We start from the raw sequence: 22,665 nt of genomic DNA, 5'->3' as shown, positions 1-22,665 counted from the left end.
GTGTTGTTAAATTAGCTGAATATCTTTCCCTGAAATATCACACTGCTTCTGAAAATAGCAAGAGGAAATGAATTAGTGCTACTGTTTTTTACAATTCTGCCCCAAGTCCTTTTTACTCCCCTTTGTTTGATCCACAAACCATTCAGTTTATTCTTCAGTTTACTCCATTTTTATGCTGGTCCATGGAATATATGAATATTTTCAGTCTCCAGACTTCTCTGATGTATTATTTTCAGGTCTTTTAACATTTAACATAACATTTTTGCATTTGCCTTTTTTAGCACCTGCTGTGCAGACAACTAAAAGCATCTGAAATTATTTTCTTATAATATTGAAAGTATATAATATGAACAAGTGAATTGGTTATAACCATGTTTGTTTTGGACATTTGTATCCTATTTTGATCAACAAATATTTTTAAATGAAGATTTATTTTTTAGATTAGACATACCTTGCTTTGTACGAGAAAGTTCCTGATTATGTCACACTGTCAGGCTGGTTCACTTACTTTATTGCTTCTCTTAGGGCAATAAAATGTTGAATTTCATTGTGCTGTGCTCGTCTTTGAATACTGACTCAATCTTCAACCTTCACCCACTTCAGACTGCTTCAGGGAGTTCTCTCTCAGATGTTTGGATGGAAACAGGAAACAAGAGCAGGTCAGCGGATTTTTCACACTGTTGGTATAATCTCCTTTAGAAGATAACCCCACCCTCAACGGGATTGTGAAGCTCAAAGCCCAGGTGTGTCTACAGTAGGCTGGGAAACTGTTTCCATGTCTGGAAAACGTGGACGTGGATCCTTTAAAAAAAAAAAAAGGGGGTCAAGAGGGGAAGCTTGAAGACATGTTGGGTGATACAGCAGCACATGTCTTGGGTGAATTTTACAGCCAGTCTAAAAAAAGCTTGTGACCAAATGTGGTTGCTCATCCTCTTACTGCTCCTCAGTGTGGACACACACAAGCTTAGCATACCTTTGCTGACTTGAGTCAGTTATGAAACTAAAAGGTTATAAACATAATTTAATTCTTTTTAAAGATAGGTTTAAAAATCTGCAGAAGTGTTGGAACTGCACTGAGGCTCTAAACAGGATTATCTTTAAATCTAGGACTCATGAACATGTAACTGTTGAGTGTAGCGCTAATCCTCAGCTCTGGGAGGGAGATAAGTAGCTTCTACATCAAAGTAGTTTAGAAAAATGTATTTCTATGTTTATTTATAGCTCTTTCTTTAATTCACTTTAATTCTTTTACCTTTAATATCTTTAGTTGAACTGTGTCTCTTCAGTCTCAACTGGAATTTTTTCAGGTATGGCATGAAGTATGTGCCCGCCCCCTGTCTCTTTCCCCCAGTCATACCCACTTAAAGTAAAATGAAAGTATCCTACAGATGTTACATTCCTGAGCATGTTTTTTCCACATTTAAAAGTACGGCAGAGTGGCAAAATACTCATTTTCTAAGAATTACTGCAATCAAGACCAAAAAAGATGTGTTTCCAAAGTTTTGATAGATGTTAAAAAAGGAGCATAAAAGCAGTAGGCAGCTGATTGTTAAGAGAGGTGAAATAGTTTATTTCAACCTGGAAGCTCAGCCTCTGACCAGCCATTTCAATCAATCAATCAATCAATAAAATTTATTTTTATAACACCTTTTGTATAAACAAAATCAATTTCAAAGGGCTTTACAGTGATTGAAAAAAAAAAAAATGGCAAAATAAATCAAAAAGAAAGACTGTGGGGAAGAAAATTATTAACACCTATAGTATTTAAAAAAAGTAAATGAACGGATTAATAAAGAATAAAATTAAAAAATAAAAAATAAAAAGATAATGATAAAACTTAAAGGCTCCTCCAGCTGGGTTTATCTCTCTTATGAGAAAGTAGTTTGCATGAGTTGTCTTGAAATTCTCCCACAGCGTCAATCTACCTTGCTGCTCCTGTCTGCGCTCGCTGCACACTTTCTCCCCCTGAGCGGATTGGTAAACGATCCATCGGATTACATTCTGATTGGTCGAGCCGGTCTCGTCAGGCGGTACGTCAGCCCCGTTCACAACCATCAAGTTTCCTCCTCTTGGACAAAAAACACAGTGCTTTGGGATGCTGGAGCAAAGCAGCAGTGTATCATCAGGACCACAAGTCTGAGTAGGATGGGGACACAGAGAAAGGTAAGCACAGCAAGGACGCTTTTCCCTCAGACATGGCGCGGACAGCGCAGGTGCTTGTTTTGCCTCCTGGGATGTGGTTAAATGTCGTGAATCTACTTTTTTCTGGATTCTGCTGTGTTGTTGGATTCGCCTTGCAGCAGGACATTAGGAGTCCGTACGTATTTCCATGCGCTCATCGCGTGTTTTCAGGCTGTCCCGGGCATTACGGGGCTCTGATCTGTGCTTTAGTGCTTTGCAGTTTTACGCGCCTGGCTTTACAGTGATGCAGCTACTTTGGCTCAATCCCTGCTGAGCACACACTGATCTCCGTCCTGCTTCACAGGGGCTGTCCCCTCTGCACTTAGAAATGCGTAGGATGCCCAGGACGATGGGAGGTGCAGGTGGACAAGTTACATAGTATCCTATCAAACTTTAAACAGAGGGAATTGTCGTTTTTAATGCTCCTTTTCCCTCGGCGCGGTCTGACAGGATACCTGAGCCTCTCAAAGAAGGCTTTGATTTTTTTTAAATTTGACTTCAGGATACTGTTTGTCATTGTACTATACACATACGACTTAGAAACCGCGTCATTGCATTGAATCCTATTATATTATCATCTATGATTATTATTGATTATGGGTCATTATTGAATGATGCTTCTGAATGAGTCAGACTGAGGCTGCAGCCTTAGCCCACCAGTAATGGAAAGTGGACATATCAGATCATCTCAGGAGATGTTTAGAAGTTATGAATCATAAAAGCTGAGGTTATTTTTTTAACCTCAATATTTGTTGTGGTATGAGCTATGTGAAAATGTTGCTCTATGAAAAACAACAAGAACAAATCAGTTGAATACATAATGTTGAAAAATGATCTGAGCTTATTTCATGTACCTGTAACTCTTTCATCTTTTCACCTGCCTATAAGATACTTCATTTTATTAATCTATTTCTGACTCCAGCCTTCCTATGTCACCACTTATTTAATAGAACAAATATATTGGAGATTGAAAATATTCTGAAGAGCTTTTAAAGTTCAAAGTCAAGAGTAGGCAGGCTCTCTGGAGGAGCTGTGCCTATTCTCGCTGCCATTACTGGGACATTTCAGATCGTTATCTGGATCAAACACTAATCCTCTTTCTGTTCAGCCACATGATGGTTTCCATTACATGTCCATCTGCTGGTACAGTGTGTGTGTGTTTCCTGCCAGGCTTCCTGTGTGTTTACGACCAATCTTTTTGTTTGTGTTGTTTGCTGCAGAGCTTGTGCTCAAATTATGAGGACACGTCTGAGTGTGTGCGTGTGTGTGTGCCCTGGTTACTGTGACGGCTTGCACTAATCACATTCCTGCAAGGTGTAATTAGTCTACGCTGTCTACAGCCTTAATCCTCAATTTAAGTGGACTGTATCTCTGCTTAGTCAGTGTTGCTTTCCATGTTACGTTTGGCTTAGATCATGTGTTTGTTAAGATGTTGTCAGTGTGTGTGATTCCCTTCAGTGTGTGGCTTGTTCTGTGTGTGTGTGACGTAAAAATGCCATAAATACATATTGTGTATAGCAGAACTACTAGCCTTTGTCTGTAATTTTTAAATCCCTCTCAGAAAAAAACAAACAACAACAGAAAGTCAGTCATCTCATTAAACTAGCATGCTTACATTATAGCAAATGACATTATTCTATCTTTTGTGCCACGTGTGATAAGGACTGTCATGGCTTTTGTGTCCATATCCCTCTATGATACCCATGGTGATGCCAGTTAGAAAAAAATTTTTTTACCATTTTTTTGTCTTAAAATAGATCAAATAAATATAATCTACAGGAAATTAAAAATATATATTTTTATAGATATTTTTGGGGTAATGCTGTACCATGATGGTCAGTAATGAAAAAAGAAAGTTATTTATTCATATTTCAACAAATTTAAAAAGAAAAACAACACATGAATGATACTTGATGGTCTCAACAGTTTATAATTTATGCCATAAAAAGTGTAAAAACTTAAAAAAGAACAACTTTTTTATATAAGATTTCTTGTCCGAACGTTGTCTGTAGCCAACACTGTACCATTGAGGAACACCCCATTGAAATGAATGGGTCAAGGAGTCTGAACACATATCCAACTTTACATTAACTGCTTAACCAAAGACTTCACTTCTGTGGCTTTCAGGAGACAGACTTTGCATTGTGGGAAAAATGTGAGGAGGATTTTAGCCTGTGCTCTGTAAAGGAGGCTCACAAAGTTCACCCTAGTAGACCAGAGCCCACACTGTGAGTCTGAACTTAACTAAGACAACCGACTGGAGAGGTCCCAATAAAATTGTAATGACCAGTTTGCTTTTGAACAGTTTGTAAACCCAAAGACAGTAACCAAAACGTTTCCATGGTGAATCTTTAATGGTACAGTGTTGCCTCAGGTCAACATTTACTTTTTTACATTTTTCCCAAAACTAATTAGCAAATAAAGTAAATTAAACTATAAGATATTAAGCTTAACTTGTCCCTTAATATGATCATATTTTTCCTAGACCAAGAGCTGGTGTAAAGAAAAGTTATTGGGCAGTTTTGAGGAGAGAATTTGCAGAGTTGGTTCTGCAAGAAAGTCTGCAAAAAAGGGATTCTGTTTGACCTCCAGAGAGTCAAACTCAAACACTGCTATTGGTTTTTTAAAGTCTTTTATCTTTTTTAAAAGTATTTCATGACAACTAGAGGTGCACCAATCACAATTTTCTGGCCAATCACCGATCTTTAAAAAGCCTGACCTGCCGATACTAATTTGGGCCAATACTGATTTTTATTTTTTACAACTGACAGCATATACCTTTAATGTTCCAATCTTATTTTATTGGAAATAATTGAACAATACCTGTGAAACCATTAAATCTTTATGTTTTAACTTAAACAACCAATAAAGTGTCCTGAGTTTTAGGTCCCAGAGCAAAAAGCTACAAGGTTGGCTGTCAAATCTTCCCGGAGGTTTATAAGATCAGTTTCATTTGTAAGGATGGGCCAATCACTGATCCCCCAAAATTAAGGAAATCGGCACCGATCAATCAGCCGACCAATCGATCAGTACATGTCTAATGACAACTGGGATGTATTGTGTGAGTGTAAAAGGCCCAAAATGGATATGTTGCCTAAAGGGCAATGAGGTACCATGGAGGGATATAATAGCCCAAAATTCACCTCTCCATAACCAACAGTGTATTTTTTGCTGTAAATCTTTATATTTTTCATTTTCGACTGCACAAGCACCTTAACATGTCACTTTACATGATGCTGCTGCTTTGAAAACAGTTTAAACTCAGGATGTTCACAGTAAGAAAAACAAACTTGGGTGTGCAGAGAATGGGCTGTAGCTTTTAAGCGTGCTGTTCAGAGAAACTCCTCGCGGGCTGTGAGCTCATGCAGCAAAGTGTTAGTATTGGATCCGTAGCAGCTTCCCCAGTCTCCTCATAGTAGTCGTGTCAATCTTCATCTTTTGAGAGGGAGAGATGACAATGTTGAGCAACACAACTTACCAAAAACAACTTAAAAAAGATTTGATGTTTGATTAGAAATGCACCTTACATCATAAGTTATTTTATTTCTCCTCTTTTTATGATCAAACTTTGCTGTAAAACAGTCACAGATTATCAGCAGTTATAAATTAGTGACCTTATTTGTGGAGCCTGGACACACCTGAGCTGCATCATAGAGGATGATGACATCATGTGCACTAAATTTTATGTTTTATTACCTCATACATTTACATAGAAACAAAATAAAATCACAAAAAATTGTCTAGAAATTGAAATACTGGAGCATCTGCTAAAATGAGACCCTTCCAGCTCACCTGTCCCAGATCATGAAGGAATCATCAAACTTCTCCGGCTCAAACTTAAGCAGCTCCCCTGCCTCCCCCTGAGACCTGGTCCAGACAACATCATTCTTCTCCGTTTTTTTATCCACATCTTTAGCTATCACAAATGGCCTCAAAGTACTGTTTCAAACCCTAAATGAAGGGACGCTAATGGTTTTGTGGTCGAGGTCACACCCCATGAGGTCTGGGTTCGAATCCAGCCTGTGGCCTATTTCCCACATGTCACTCCCCAATCTTGCCCTCTTTCCTACTTTATCCACTGTCCTCTCCCAGCTCATTAAAGGCATGAAAAGCCAAATAAAAAACAATAACAAACAAAAAAATCCCTTGATGATGTTGCAATAGGTTCCAAAGAGCTGGATTGTATCTTGAGGGACAGATTATAGTCACGTTGTCTAAACTCTTCTCACTCAAAAAAAACAAGCTCCTTCTTGGATTTCCTCCTTGTGTGTCAATCTGAGGGAGGGCTCTTCATTCTTCCCACCTTTTTCTTGTTGTCTTTCCTCTCTCAGCTCCTCCACCTCCTTCTGCAGAGCCTTTATGACCTCCTCCTGATGTTTGACTGTGGAGGTCAGCTCCTGGCAGCTGCTGTTGGTCCTCCACAGGTGGAGCGTGAGGTTGTCCAGCTGCTGCACCATTAGCACCACCCTTCTTTGGCTCTCTGTCTGGGAGGTCTGGAGCTCAGTCTTCAGGGCTTTATTCTGAGCAGATCTGTGATTAGGTCAAGAGACCAAAGGTAATGATGGAAGAAAACAAACTACTTGATTTCATGAGCTGGGGCAGCTTCATGGATTTAGTGGACCCCATCAATGGTGAAGAGACTGGGAAGGCATCAGACTTGGTGCAAACCACAAACCAGGACAGCAGCAGCTTCAACAACCTGCAAGAGCAGCAGTAACTGGTGCAGTCTCTGCAGATCCAGCTGCAAAAGGAGAAAATGAGGGCTGACCAGCTCCTCAAAGATCAGGAGCAGTTAAGATCTTCTGTTCCAGTTCCTCACCAAGTCACTGAGAAAAATCAACAGGAAGCGATAAATGACGCCATGAAGCTCCAGAGGGCAGAGAGAAAGGAGTGGTTGAGTAAAAAGCAGCTGGTGAACCTCTCAGCCCAGCTGCAGGAGAGGAAAGGGACCTGCCTGAAGCTAAACTGAAAGGTCAAGAGGAGGTCATTGATGCTCTGCTGACACAAGTGAAGGAGCTCAGAGAGGAGAAGATTCGGTTAGAGCTGAGGGCTGAGCAGCTCCTGAAAAGCTGTGAGGAGTTCAGGTTATCCCACCATGAACAGATGAGTCAGCTTGAAGCTCACAATGTGAAGCTCTGAAGACTGAGCTCAGAGGAAACCCTACCACTGTCCTCACAGTGTTCCTTCTTTAACACAAGTTATGATCAGTCAACATGGAAAATCGTTTTTTCCAGCGTTTAGTGAGTTCATTACTCAAGAAAAGATTCTGACAAATATGTTTTTTTTTTTTTTAAGTAAGATGAGTTTGGACAATGTGGCTTTAATCTGTCCCTCAATGTACAATCCAGCTCTTGGGAACAGTGTGGGAACAGGTTCACATGTGCACAGCTTCCTTTCCTGCTCTGCCATCTTTTCCTTTTCTAAAAACACAGCCTGACACATTTTTGACTAAGAAATGAGCAACATCTCCTGACCTATTTGAGTGTGGCAAAAGGCCAGTGAATGGCAATGACATAGACAGAATCTATCCACTGCTTTCTCCCTTCACACACACACACACACACACACACACACACACACACATAGCAGCCTTTTTTCCTTGCACTTTGAGAACAGATAATTAGAGGAGGCAGCTTTAAGAGCCAGGATAAGTTTTATATTAAAATGCAAAGTACTGATTGCTTTCTTCTTTTACTCAAAGTTTAACAGGTTTAATGCACTTTAGTTTTAGAGGTTGTTAACAACACTGGAGGGAGCAAGCTAAAAGGTCTATTAACATGAATTTATATTGCCACTAATCTTCCAGACAGCAGAGGCAATTTGTGGACTATTTGGTTTGATGGGTGTAGTTTATGGTTTTGCAGATGATGTATCATCTTGTTTGACGGCATCACATCTCTTGTAAGAGGAAACTTTGGGTGTTGAAATGCAAAAGTGAAAAAAAATGTATTTTCTCAAGCGCCCACTTGAGGCTGGCCACAAAAGCTGAGGACTCTCCATTGGAGCCTTTTTTAACTGCACATGTCCACATGTTAGCAGCCAGGTGCATAAACAGGTTGGTCTAGCTAGGGATGCACCAGTACAACTTTTCTGGTTCCTATACCGTTACTGACACTGATACCTGGGCTTTGGGTATCAACCGATACCAATCTGATACCAGTGTTATATAATATCCTGCAGATTACTGCGGAATAAGACTGGCAATATTTTGGGTGAAAGGTAAAAATGTATAGAAATTCTATTTAATTTTAAACGTTCATACCCTGTAGACTGGTAATGCAGCATAAAAAAGAGAGTGCATCAGAGGTTACATTTCCAATCAAGTAGCAAAGAGCGATGGTTAAAAAAAAAAGGCATAGAGCTAGTTGCCTTGATCGGCGCCATGGATCGGCCTAGGGCTGCAACATGAATTGATAAAATTGTTTAAAATCAATCAGTAAAAGTGTCGATGATGCTTTTCCATAATCATTGCTCTGTGCTGCGCCATTACTGTATTAGGTTTTCTTCAGTTTATTTGTCTTCTTCCTTTTTGTTGGATTATTTAGCGGTTGGCAACTAGCTGAAGGTGCATTACCTCCACCTACTTGACTGGAGTGTAGATTCCCTGGGCTGCGGGACTGTATGCGTCTCATGAAAACAGATCAGTGTGGTGGAGAAGAAGCCGAGCCGGTAACAAGTAAACATGTGAATGATGGCAGAGCTGGTGAAGCTGTTCGTCTAAGAAATTTCAGAGTTTGGGAGTATTTGACACTAAGTGAAAGCAGACAGTGTGTTAATAGCAACATTTGCCCTTAGAACGCAAAAATGCAAATATGTTGGGCTCTTCAGCTGCGTTTCCATTACACCTAGAATTACGTTAAAAAAAAAAAAAACCTAAATATCGCAATAAAGAAATGGTAATGGAAACACCACATTTTCAAAAACCTCTAAAATTTTGACAAAAAGTTTTTACGCTTTCATGAAGTGGTTTGTGGGAAAATTCAAAGTTTTGAAGTTTTGAACTTGACCACAAAATTGGAATGGAAACACCTTTTTTCGCAAAAAAATGTCACGTTGTCATAACAACACACCTCCCTCACCTCCCCATACGTGTCCACTGCCACATACAGACTCAGCATTCATATTTAATTAGCTCTGCTGTTATTTATATGTACATATGATGATGAGTTTCATTCAATGTTTAGTTGGTGCTTATTTTGAGTTGGCGTGATCACAGCTGACAGCTTGACCAGCGAGTAATAATCCTAATGTTCATGAATTAGCATCATCATGAGTGCAGCATCCAGATGGATGTTGCATTTTACTTCACTCAAGTTTTGCATAATTCTAGTCATTATGGAAACACCGTCAAGGCACAATTGTTCTTTACTGGAACTTCAGAAATATCGCTTTTATTTTGGGAAAAGGTGTAATTGAAACGCAGCTATGGATGACGAGCCGTGGAGCTCAACAGTGAGGCTAGTAGCTACAAAATCCCACATACCCCCTTTCATATGTCGTGAAATGCATGTTATGTTATTTAGGACTTGTTTTGTCTTTTCATTAAATCGTCATCCAGTTTGAAAACCACGAGGAGTTCATTAAACTAACGTTAGCATTAGCGTTAGCTGCTACAGATAGTGGTAGGGCTGAGGGGGTTAACTGTTTGACCTGCAGGTGAAAAGATTTAGGGAAACATTTTTATTTATTTGCCCTTTTGGCCCCAAAAGTTCTTAATCTAATGACATAATGCATGTTCTATTATTTTGCCCAAACTGTTGATTCTGTAAGTGACAATACATTCATGTCATTTGTTATATTTTATAAATGTAGCATCTGATCAGCTTAAACTATGTTCAAATATGTTGTTTCTTTGTATATATTATGAAGCTAACCATAGTCAACAAGGGGCACTGATACCTGATACCAGGATCTGTGCGTCCCTTGGTTTAGCTCATTGTTAGTTTGTCTACTCACTGGAAGGAGAAAAAAGGAGAAAGGAGAAAAATCACAACACATCCATTAAGATACTTTAAGGCTAAGAGTTATGCATACATTTGCATGATAAGAGGCACAGTTGAGTGGAGGTGTTGGTGTTTGAAAGTGAAACCTTGTCTCTGATCTACCTCTCTGCTTATGCTGGATCTTGACCAAGAGTTGGGTTGAGTCAGCATTTCTAATACGGCAGCCACTCGGGTTCAAGCCTCTTCAGAAACCACTTGGTAACATCGCAGAGACTGCAGCCTTCTTTTGTATCATCTATGTTCTCCTCCTGCCTGTATCTGAGCAGTCAAAGACTTAGAAGACGTATAGCGATCCTTCAAAGTAAATTCGCTAACCATTTTACTGTTTTGTTTTTTGATCCGTATGAGATGGGCATCACTAGTCAAATATGTCTAATTAACTTCTTTTGCAGAAACCCGTGAAGCACATTTTGTGTCCTTCAAAGTAAAAGCCCTTGGTTATGAAGCCAGGAAGTAATGTGATCCAAATTCATAGAAGTGAAAAGTTAAAAGAAAAGCATCACAAACAACAGATTTATGATGCAATCTCTTCTCGAAAGCCGTAACGCATCTTGGGTTTTCAACATCCTTATGAATTTTGTAGCATGAACCAGCGACTTCAAATGTATTTGTATGTGACTTCAAGTTACGGTTGCTGTCGCTCTGAAATATTTGGTTATTTCACAGTCCTGTCTTTCAAAAGACTTTGTGTGTTTTCTGAAGACCACATCTCTGGACCGGTATGTGAAACAGCATCAGGTCTTACATGTTGAGGAAGTGAGGCTGTAAAGACGTGAAGGTCGTTGGGCTGGACTAATTTGAAGCTGGCTAGAGGAAGAAGGAGAGAAAGGAGGTGTTTGTTTGGGATCGAGAGAGATAGGGTGAGGGGATGGAGGTGATGGAAAAGGTTGTTATCAGGGAGGATGAGGAGTAGTGACAAAAAGACAGAAGAGGCGTGATTAACCAGACAGAGTGCCTATAACGCTCCCCTGCTCCTGAAACTACATAAACTAGTGTTACTTTCCAAAAACAAGCAGACGCATTTGTGCCGTTTTGGATTCTGTCTGAATGAAGAGTGTGAAAGTTGTTTACAACATGATAGATCTTCAGAGCTTCCCCTCTTGGGAAAATAACCAAAACGGTCCTGAAAATATAGTCCGACCCCTTTTTCCTCGGATATTCGGTTGGCATTAAAACTGTTGTGTTGCATTTTCTGTGTTTTAAAGGATCTGCAGGCGTTAACACCCTCCATCTAGTGCTTTCCAGTGAAGAAACTTTCCCCCTTAAAGTTCTTAAACTGCTGATTTGTCCAGTCGAGTAACCAAAGTGTATCAGATTGAGAACATGTGATTTCAGTGTAAAATAATATGATCCCTATGTGTTACTTCCCTCAGGGATACAGCAGCTGAGCATGTCTCAGTAGTTTTTAACATCACTTCAAAACGGTTGAGACAAGAAACAAGTGGTGTATCACACTTTCATAAATGTTCCTCCTATGGAATAAAGCGTTTTCTCTGCTCATTAGTGTCTATGTAGTGTGTTTGCGTGTGTGGGCGCTTATGTGCGCCTTTGCATCTGAATATGTTCCAAGCTTTAATCATTGTGATCCTCCTACATGCATGCTGTAATTACTTTTTGTATTAAATCTTGTAAGGACACTCCAGAGCGCTGTCTCAGCTCTAGTTTTCTGGTTATTATTCATGAGATTTTTCCCTCTAAGGAGAATGAAGTCAAAATTGTCTTTAACATAACAGAGATTAGATAAGAAAAAATACTATTTGCAGTAAAATTCTGCTCCTATGTTCTGGTGATTTTGTTGTCACTGCTCTTCCTTTTTCAGCGTGGTTTTTAAAAAAGGTTTATTAAAGGGGCAGATATTACACCCTTCTCTCCTGCTGTGCAGTAATGAACATAATCATGTTTTGAAAAGGCCGTATTGAAAAAACAGAATGAAATAATTATAGCCAAGTGAAATATTGGCTCATTTAATGACTATAAATACATCTTTGCTCATCACATGTGTGCATACATTACGTCTCTGTCCCTCTGCTAAGCAAAGTCTAATATTGACAGATTAATTTGAGAACTGACACAAATAAACATCATTTTCACACAGGCTGCTGGGCAGCGTTTGAATCTGTTCCATCTGTTTCAAGGTAACAAACAGAGAAACTGTAGAAATGTATTTTACTGAGGCACAGAGGAACAATTTCAGCCCTGGATGTCAGCTGCCCTATCAGAGGAATGGATCTGAACAGGGTGCCTGTTGAAGTTTGACTTGATTTCCCCGGTGACCAGTAGACCAAACCATATTTTTATTTCAGAGACAAAAAGGGACTCAGAAAAGTCCTGCAAGAAGAGATCCTGGTAACACTGGTGGTGCTGGGGACACTGTTGTAGTCCAGTCACCAAAGGAGAATCAGAGTCTAGGGAGGGGTACCTTTAACACGTGAATCGATATGGTACCGATGCTTGGTGCCTGGCAATCGGTATTGGTACTCAATGGTATCAATTTCCAGTACTTTTGTGTGTTTATGTGGTAAGAAATATAATATTTTTAGAAATAAAATCTCAATTTTTTCAATTTTACACATTTATTCTTCATTAAATAACCTTTCAATGCTGTGTTCATGTCCAGCATAGACAATCACCTGCTCTTCCACTCTCTCACAGTCACAAGGATGAGTTGAGGTACCGAAACGTGGTACCTTTTGACTTTATCTGAATCAGTGCTCAATACTACAGACAGAATTTGGCCAGTACCTACAAAAGTACCTAATTCAGTACTCATCCCTATCAGAGTCATTTTCTTACTGAGTCTGAGTCCCAGTAGTCCTGCGGGGTCACACTTCATATCCATTGTATGGCCCTGGACTGATGGTGTGGGTCAGTTAAGATAAGTTAGGGATGCTCAATACCACTTTGTATTTAGACGGATACCAGTACGAGTACTCCCTCTTGAGTACTCACCGATAGCGAGTACTGATACTACTAGTGCTTTTGATACATAATTTCAATTTACAGCGGCAGATCATTTTGATCAAAGACAGCACAGTCACTCTGCCATTACGTCCAAATAAACCACAAACAACTCTCTCTGAGTTTACCATTTTTTTGAACAATATTAAAAAAATATCTATTAAAAGAGCACAATAAAAAGAACAACTGTCAGAGTTAACTTAAGTGCAAAATAAAAAAGTTTAACTGTTAACTCTTCCTGGTTCATTCATATTGTCTGAAAAGAACCTGGCGCACATCTGCAGTGGTGTTAAACCGCAGCAATCAGCAGCATCTAGTGGTGAGGAGGACTTGCTCAACGAAAGATCATTTTGCCTAGAGTATCTGCTGCTGGTATCTGCAGCCTTCTCGAGTACCTATACCTGGAAAAAAGGCTGGTATCGGCCCGATACCGATACCTGGTATTGGGCCATCCCTGAGATAAGTAGAAAAGAGCATTTATTTAATTTAAATGATTATCTAGTTATTAAGGCAGAATAAATAATTGCATTGTAACTGACATTGCAATACAAATTAATACAATTTTCAAATCCCAAAGGTTTATTCATTCATTCATTTTCTATACCGCTTATCCTGTTCAGGGTCGTGGGTGGCTAGAGTCTATCCCAGCTGTCATTGAGCGAGAGGCGGGGTACACCCTGGACTGGTCGCCAGTCAATCACAGGGCTGACACATAGACAGACAATCATTCACACACTCACACCTATGGACAATTTAGAGTGTTCACTTAGCCTGATGAGCGTGTTTTTGGACTATGGGAGGAAGCCGGAGAACCTGCATGGGGAGAACATGCAAACTCCACACAGAAAGGCCCGCCGGCCAAGCTGACCTTCTTGCTGTGAGACGGCAGCACTAACCGTTGCGCCACCGTGCAGCTATCCCAAAGATCACAATTAGTAAAAAAGAAAAAAGTTTCACATAGACAGACTTGGAGGAGATATAGTAGCTTGTTATCATTCTTCCTTCCTTGAAACCAGCATAAGTCAATATGCTGGTTCTTCTGAAAAAACCCTGTGAGCTACAGGGATCCATACATGGGATTGATTGTGGCTGGCAGAACCAAACCCCCTGTAACTCTTAGTGACAACTGAAGGTCAGTAAAACTTTAGTGTGTTTTTTTTCCTTTTCAATTAGAAAAATAGTTATATGTTGACAGTATCCTTTGGTGTGTTGGTCATAATAAAGAATGATTTATTGCTTGTGTTTAGCAATTAATGCAGAAGATAAATGTACCTCCAAAAAATCGCACGCTAATATGCAACTGCAATATTGGCCCCAAAAAATTGCAGTTAGATTGTTTTCCTAAATCGTTCAGGCCTACTATATGTCCTGTTGGTGCAACTGGTGATGTAAAAAAACAGTGTCTCATAATGTGTAGACAATCCATCCTGCTGTGGTGGGATCACTGCAGCTCTGGTTTCAAATGGTTTCATCTGAATCTCTGACTAACCAAATACTTAATGATTGAGTCACTTTATTAACAGTAATGTTATTAACATTTCCAGAAGGCTAACTCTTGCATCTCCCTTATTTTTCTGAGTGAATCCTGTTAGGATTTAAGCTTGTCTTCAATTCCTTTAATGTGAAGTCTTTTGAAGCAGCACTCTTGAGTTTTGGCACCTCCCCAAGTATCCTGGCAACAGTTTTGCTAGTGTGAGATGGATAGAAGATAGTTTGCCATCTTGCATGCAGGTGAGAGATGTGCGAGCCCTTGCTTGGAACTGGATGATTCGGGCCTGGTACAAGAAATGAACAAAATAAAACAGAATTTATGAATAAAGGCTATTTTCTTGCACAAAATTCCTAAAAATTCTCCAAATTATCCAGTTGAGTTGCATGTGTGGACACAAACAGACCAATTTTCACCTGGAGTACTTTTCAGCAGCCTTCTATGACTGAGTGCTGGTATGAGTGTGAGCCATGACCCTTAAAAGGTGCAACTCTTAGTCTGAATCTAGGTGATAAAGAAGCTACTTGAAGGATATAAGAGTGAAGAAACAGGCCTGTAATGCAAATAAATGTATTTTTTCAAAGCTGCAGGCATGTCTGTGTTTCTGCTGAAGAGTCAGGTGTTTGAGGTGGAAGCTTGGATGGAAAGAAAGCATGGGTCAGCATTTCAGACTGGATAAGATAAGATCCACTTCATTAATCCCAAAGGAAATTGTGTTTCCAGAGTGCAAAATACAAAATACAAGAGTATAAAGTGTCAGTAAGTTCAGAACAAGATACAGAATACAGAGCAGGTGTCAAATGATACAAAGTGTCTAGGAATGAAGATGCATAAAAGCGTCATGTATAGATAAAATAGTATGTTATTCAGTATGATTCACTCAATTCACATCTTCTTCCAAAGTAAAGTATTAACTAAGTCTTTTCAGAGATGAAGAGCTGCTTTTTTATTGAAATTACTTGAAAGTGCTTTAATAGCCCCAGTTGAGCTGACAGACTGCACTCAGGATGTGTCGGGGAACAACTGAGCTCCTGTTGAGCTAAATGAAACATTTTTGATTGACTCCTTAAGAGAAAATAATATAATAATTCAGGATTATACTTATGCTAATTCCTACACCACCACTGCTATTAAAATAATGATTTCAGAGGGAGCAGTCACTCTGCCGGTGTTTAAGATTTTCCACTTCTGCTTTTTGGCCCACTGATTTTGTCTGTGCATGTCTCCAGTCTGGTATTTTCTGTGTCCTCTCGTAACAGAGCCGTGTTGTCGTCCTGCGACATGTGTGCACTTCGTCTGATGGGCCGTCTCAGTCAGATGAGCAACTCCACAGTCTTTAACAGAGCCCGAGCTGCAGGCCTAAATCTGATTTATTTTCCTCACGCTTCTCCGATTTCGAATGCCTCGAAAACAGACTTGTACATTCTGAGGTAACAAATTGCTCTCTTGGTGGAAAAATGGGCCACTGGAAAAAAAACAAAAGAGAAAAAGAAAATCTAAGCAGAAATAGCGAAAGTTTTTCTCTATACAAACAAAAAAAAATACCCTCCAAGAGGAATTCAGCTGCTGTATAAAAATGTCTGAGATCCTTGGGTAAATTCTTGGTGGCACAAATATTTTTCTTACAGAAATCTCCTGCTGTCATGTCTTTCTTTCTGTCAGGATGTCCATTGTTTTTGGACATTTTACATCCAGTGGCAGTGTGTTTCCCAACTAAAACTACAATCTTTCCCTTGCCCCCCTAAAGCTGTCTTTATTTTAAAAATGTATGAGATAGTACACAGTAGTTTACTTAAGGTACAGCGGGTTAAAGAGGGGGTACTGTGCTTTTTTTTAAGGCTTTATACTGTCTCTCTGGTACCCCTGTAGTAGCTCTACATGGTTTAAAGTTTTTTTAAAAATCATATTTTTCTCACACTGGTGTTTTACAAAAGCCTTATCCCAAACTTTGCCTGACACACTTTTTCCAGCTGCTGTCTCTTTAAGGTTCCCTGTTGCACATACCCTCTTCTCCCTGATTGGCCAGCCTTTTGAAGATCTCGGGCTAGAATGAAACATTTTGATCAGCTACAGACAGATTTGAGGCATCCAAAACATATTGAGGTTTTAAAATCTGCTAATGTACATTGTTACTTTGAATCCATGTTCAAATTATTGGGGAAGTATAACCCCCTCTTTAAAGGGGCTGTGAGGAGTTTAAAAGTGATCTTGAAAAGTCTCCCTTCTAGATATATGCCTGATGGTAATCCACACTTTAAAATGAGATTATCAGCGTCAATATCGCTGGTTACAGGTTATTTTAAATTTTGAATTGTTCTTAGCTTCCAGAATGGGTCGACCAGAACCGAATGGATTTACAGCACGTCTAGGTCTCTATGACGGCACCACTCCGGCTGGCAGAGTTTAGTAGTGAGAAGAGATAAAACACAGAGGTCTGCTGAAAAAGATTACTGAGATTAATTTTGTAGTGATGGTGGACACAGGAGCGCAAGCCAAGAGCTAATTAGCCTTTAGCTCGGGCTGTATCACTCTGTAACACAGGGGCTAATCTGTTTGTGCTAATGTTGATTCCAACCCACAGTCAGCAGTTATTCTGCAGTGGTCTGTTCAAACTTGAGAGTCTATCAATAAAATGAAGAGTGAGGTTACGTTAGCTCTGATTGGTAGATGACTGGCAGGACAAAGCTAACCAGGATTTACTAATGATACGCATTACAGACATGTCTTAGAGCACCGTGCTGCCAGCTGAGCTAAATATAAACAGCTACTAAAATACATACAAACTGACAGTGTTTACTTGTTGTCACGTTAGCCTACAGATACGAAGCACCAGGCTGCCGATAGCACTACATATAGCGGGCTGCTACAACGTTTGCTTGATGTCATGTTTCAAACCGTAGCACCACGTAACTGTACTGATAAATACCTTACCTCCGCGCGTTGTATCCAGTAAAAAGTTGTCTTGAACAAAGAAAATTTGTTTCAATCCAATCTCCATTTAATCCCAAAACAAACACACGAAAACACACTCACCAAAAGTAATTTACGACAGTGTTTCGAGACTCTGTGCCAAAAGGTGGCGAGGCAGACCAATTAAAACAGATCCTCCTCATAGCATCTTTTAGAGTTAAGTTCTGCTGAGAAGCACTCTAAAACTAAGCTTGTCAGTGGACACAGGCTCAAGAAGTATTTATTCTGTTGTCACTCGAAGGATAAACCATCCAAGGTTGGCTTTAGCAGTGCTGACCTGTGGGGTCATGGTGAGCTAGATTATCAACTGCAGCCTCTTCTCCATCAGCTGCAGATTCTTTGCAGGAGGATGTCTTCCCCGGTAGAGCCAATGTGAGTCTGGAAATATGTGGAAAAAGCGCTAACAGCTTTGGTGTGAAAATCTCAGGTGCTTCTTCTTCATATGAGGAAATTATAAAACAGGTGCAAACTTGGCTGATCGGCATTGAGATATCAAAAACAAGTTACAGAAGGAGAGTTGAAGCATGCCTTGCTATTTTCTATTTTTCAAGAATATGCTACACTAGTTAGCATATCAGAGCTCATTAAAGGCATCACAATGGTTATGTTTGATAATCCAGATAAAGAAGCCCATCATTCACTGTTAGCTCACATCTGTTGGGTCTTTTTCTCAGCCTCAAGTCAAGGACATTTGTACCTTTCAAAACGTGCATTTGTATAGAAAAAGGAGAGCTGGTGCCATGCTTCACTCATATTTATAGCTGATGTCAAACAGACTAAGAGGCAGCCCATGATAACGTAAACTAGTGTCTGTCAGAGGGAGAATAGGAGTCTTCTGATGGTAGCAAAAAAGTGGATTAATTTCCTTTGTGCCGCAGCGTGCCGTGAGATCCAGTGTACTTAACAATGTTAGTGTCAACATTATAAGCCTCAGTGTTGTGCCCCTGGCGTGCGGTCCAGGCCAGATATCAAAGAAAAGAAGATTTGATTCCTTAGATCTCTGTGTTATTCCTCTCAGCTGGAGCACAGAGCGACAGGACACTCTGTGAAGGTGACACTGCACCCGCACCTCGCACAAAGCAGCGTGCAGCCGGCCTGGAATTGATATTCTTCAAAATCCCCCAGCCAATTACTGAAGTGGAGCCTCTGTGATGACTGCAGAAAATGTATGAGGCTGAGTTTAGGAGGACGGGAAGTGCTAGAGACCTGCTACGTACAGTATGATGTGCTTTGAGCAACATCAGTTCTGACTTGTTTTGTTGTTGTACAAGTGGATGTGTCCAGATCCTTTATGGCCGTAAGCACCGGTGCTGCCACTGAAATAGCAACCTGAAGGAGCTTTTAGTTGAAACTTTTGGTTTGATAGAAGCATTTTAGCCTTAGGAATTTGAGGAAACCTGTCCATTAGATAATTCCCCGGTGCATCCTTCGAGCACTTTTCATCTGTTATTCTGGCTTGTCTGTGGAGAGCTCTCAGGGATTTGGTTTTGTGCTTCTTTTGGTTTTGCTTTGTAAAAAGTTTTCACCTCGTCAACTCAGGTAAGCTCAGATTCATTCAACCGACAACCTGTGAGCTAGATTAATCTCTTCAACAGTCAGTGCAGATTTTCATCTTTAAAAAAAAGGAGAAACAATATTAGTAAGATGGTAAATGTACATTTTTAGCTTTTCTCGCTCTGTGAAGGGAATGCATCTTTTCCTCCCTCTCTCTCACGTCTGTATGTTTGTGGTAAAGCATATCACAGCCGCTGTTGTCCATCAGACAGTGAAGAATTGCATTGTCGTGTCTGAAAAATAGACTTCTCCTCTGTTCCCTTAAGCTCCAGCTTGAAAGGAGAAAGAACAGAGATGAACTAAATGAAACCATTCATTCTGAACTAGCATCATGCCTGTTAGTTTCCTTGTTGTATTCATCACTCAGCCTGTAATTGTATCAATCTGTCATGACAACGAAATCACAAAAGCACTGAAGAAGAATCCTCAGATGATGACGATGGTTTCATTGGCTCTTTCGCAGTAATTTATCCAATGATTAAATACGTTTCTTGGAGGCAGTTTATAGTTGATTTGGGGTGATATTTGCGGTGTATGGATGGAGAATCTGAAACAGAGTGAAGATGCAGTCTTTTTTTTCTGGCTAAAGGGAACTCTGAGAATATCTTTAATAAACAGGATGCTTTCTAACTCTGCAGCTATTGAGGGGCTGTGATTGCTGTAACAGCTTTGGGTGTTGTAAAGAAAGCTGCTCCTACAGGCCAGCCGCTAACTGCAGACAGCAGAAAAATAACTTTGACAGATCAAAGGAGGGTTCATTAACATGTTCGGCACATTAAAATGTTACAGGGGGAAAAACAGGCTGAAGTCTGAGGCCACTGGAGGAAATAATCCTAAAAGCTATTTGACAGAAAAAAACATTGAACAGACTTCAGTTCAAACTATTATGGAAACTTATAAAACATCAATTATTCCCTATTTATCTTTTTCACAATTAAGGTTGGGTGCTATTCCAACAGGTTTTTTTTGACAATTTCCTGTATGTTTTGTAAAAGTAAAACTGTTGAAAATGAAAAAAAACAAAAACACAATCATGAATTTAATTTTAGAGGTTGCGTAAAGAAACTGCAATTGAACATAAGAACACATTTTAAAGATAATAATAGTAACAATGATAATAATAATAATAACAATTACACACTTTATTTATATTGCACTTTTCAAAACAGAGTGTGTATAATATATATATATATATATATATATATATATATATATATATATATATATATATATATATATATATATATATATATATATATATATATATATATATATATATATTATAATATATGTTTTTAATCATATTTGGTTAAATTTTATAATAACAGTATTACCAATATTTCATTAAATATTTAATAATTCATTTTTATTTAATCAATTAAAACCAGAATTAAAGGCAATATTTCATTAATCTTTTAGAAAAGAATAGAACTTTATTTGTCATTGCAACAAGTACAACAAAATTGCTTATTTCATATTATATATTATATTTCATACTGCATATGCATTTATATGTATCATATTTAAAATATTGAAATTTTGTAATTTATTTACCTTGTACAATATATGCTTTTAGAATTTATAAAAACAAACAGTAAAAAGAAATAGAGGAGAAGAAGTAGAAGAAGAACCACCACCAAATAAAGAAAATGAAAACATCTGTTACAATAAAAACAGTTAAATATTTAAACCATTAAAGCAACAAAGGAAAATGGATTGCAAATCCTGCCCATGATATTGTCAAAGAAAAAAGTTAAAAATGCATTCTCAGTGCACTTAGTGCACTGTTAAAAAAAGTCACCACACAATACCAGCATCAGTTTACACATATAGTCACATATAAAAAATAAAAACTAGAGAGATCTTCATTCATCCTGAAATTTAGAGCTGCACGATTTGGGGAAAAGGTGCGATTTGCGATTAGATGGACAATATTGCGATTGCGATTGTGCTTGCGATTTGATAAAAAAAGTTGTGTCATGATGAGTCTACAGGCTTGCTTGGTTATCATGGAGAAAAAACTGAATTGCATGTGCTGACATTGCGATTGCGATTGCGATTGCGATATCCTCTTTTGCGATTACGTAATTGCGTGTGCTGACATTGCGATTGCGATTGCGATTGCGATAATCGTGCAGCCCTACTGAAATTCAACCCATTTAATGTTACAAAGTCTCAAAATGATGTGGAAATCTAAGTGAAGAGACACATCTCAGCTTTCACTGTCAAAATTTTACCATTGGTGTAAACTGTTTAGGAAGGCTGCCGAATCAAGTAAATGTCAGGTTCCACATGTTTTTGTTTACATTAACACACAGCTTCAAATTTTTGTGCTTTTGTTTACATTTGCTTCCTCATGAGATGATGGGGAATCACGTGGTGTGTGACACTCGTAATTAGCCAATGGGGACAAACAACAAGTAGATCAGTATCTGTTCTTCTTTATGCATTTAGCTTAGAGATTTTAAACCTAGCTTAGCTCACCCAGGGGAGCAAGAAACTAACAGACAGAGAAAAAAAAATCCTGTGAAAGAAAGTAGTCTAAGTATGGATGTGTTGTTAGCCAACAACTATGGCTAAAGATGTTCAGCCTACAGCATAACAGCATGTATTGGGTTAAGATGTTAGCTGGCTGTTTTCATGTGCTAAGCTGAGCCAAACTTGGAGGGCTCTTCTCTGAGAACTCATAATTTAAAAAGGCACGTGTGACTTTAAAGCAGAGGACTTGGGCATCTCAAGTAGATGAATTATTCCACTGAGGTGGTTTAATTTAAAAGAGATTCATGGACATAATATTCTTTCATGGGGCTCTGGTGTCCCTTATGCCCCTGTTGCCTGATAAATCACATTCATCTGTACAGGTCTGTGTCGGATCTGAGCGAATCTCCAGCAAGAGACATGGTGTGAGTTTGTTTTATTTCTGTTGTTTGTGTTTGATTGACATCACATGCCCAATCACCAGTTTCCCTGCTCGGTTCGAACCATAGAGGTCAGCAGGTCGGTTCATTTGGAAACTGAGTGCACCGTCAGGAAAAGCCGAAGAAGAATACAGATGATGGTCCTGTGAATATTAGTATTGGTCGTATGTTGCGTAAGCCCTGCAGTGTTGAGTTAATTCTCTTAATTGCAGATTGCAGGTTTCAGTAGGCAGCTGTTTTCTCCTGATGAGATGATTTGTACAAAATTTTATAATGATGACTTAAACGGCAGATGCAACAAATTCACGGTTTTGTTCTTACAATTTCTCCTCATGATCCAAATCAGGAAACATAAGAAAATGAAAGGTTTTGTCCTGACGTGTTGTGTGTTCTGCTGCTTTCCTCACTTTGCTAAAGAAGGAGGAGAAGCTGTGGAGAAAGGTTTGATTGAAATTGATTTTCAGTTCATTTGATATGTCTAACAGTGCTCAGTAACTGTAGACTCATGGAGGTCAAGCTTGGTGCATCAGTCATATCGTCTTCTGCTGTGACTAAATAAGATCTGTGTGAAATGCGGGATACTCAGTCTAAC

General features: G+C 39.1%; 1 protein-coding gene across 1 annotated transcript in view; it reads left to right on the top strand.

Annotated features, from left to right (window-relative positions):
• Window positions 1-2,066: 2,066 nt before the first annotated feature.
• b3galt1b (UDP-Gal:betaGlcNAc beta 1,3-galactosyltransferase, polypeptide 1b) overlaps window positions 2,067-22,665 on the top strand; it is a 63,490-nt gene continuing 42,891 nt past the window's right edge. The window contains exon 1 of the mRNA XM_074695599.1: window positions 2,067-2,163. The gene's annotated coding sequence lies outside the window, so the exon portion shown is untranslated. The remainder of the gene's footprint in view (window positions 2,164-22,665) is intronic.

The sequence above is a fragment of the Halichoeres trimaculatus genome, unplaced genomic scaffold (genome assembly GCF_033239565.1).
Source record: "Halichoeres trimaculatus isolate MK-OKI-2021-1 unplaced genomic scaffold, fHalTri1.1 fHalTri1_scaffold_19, whole genome shotgun sequence".
Classification (NCBI taxonomy): domain Eukaryota; kingdom Metazoa; phylum Chordata; class Actinopteri; order Labriformes; family Labridae; genus Halichoeres; species Halichoeres trimaculatus.
Note: the sequence above shows the minus strand (reverse complement) of the source record. Positions and strands in the feature narration are given on the sequence as shown.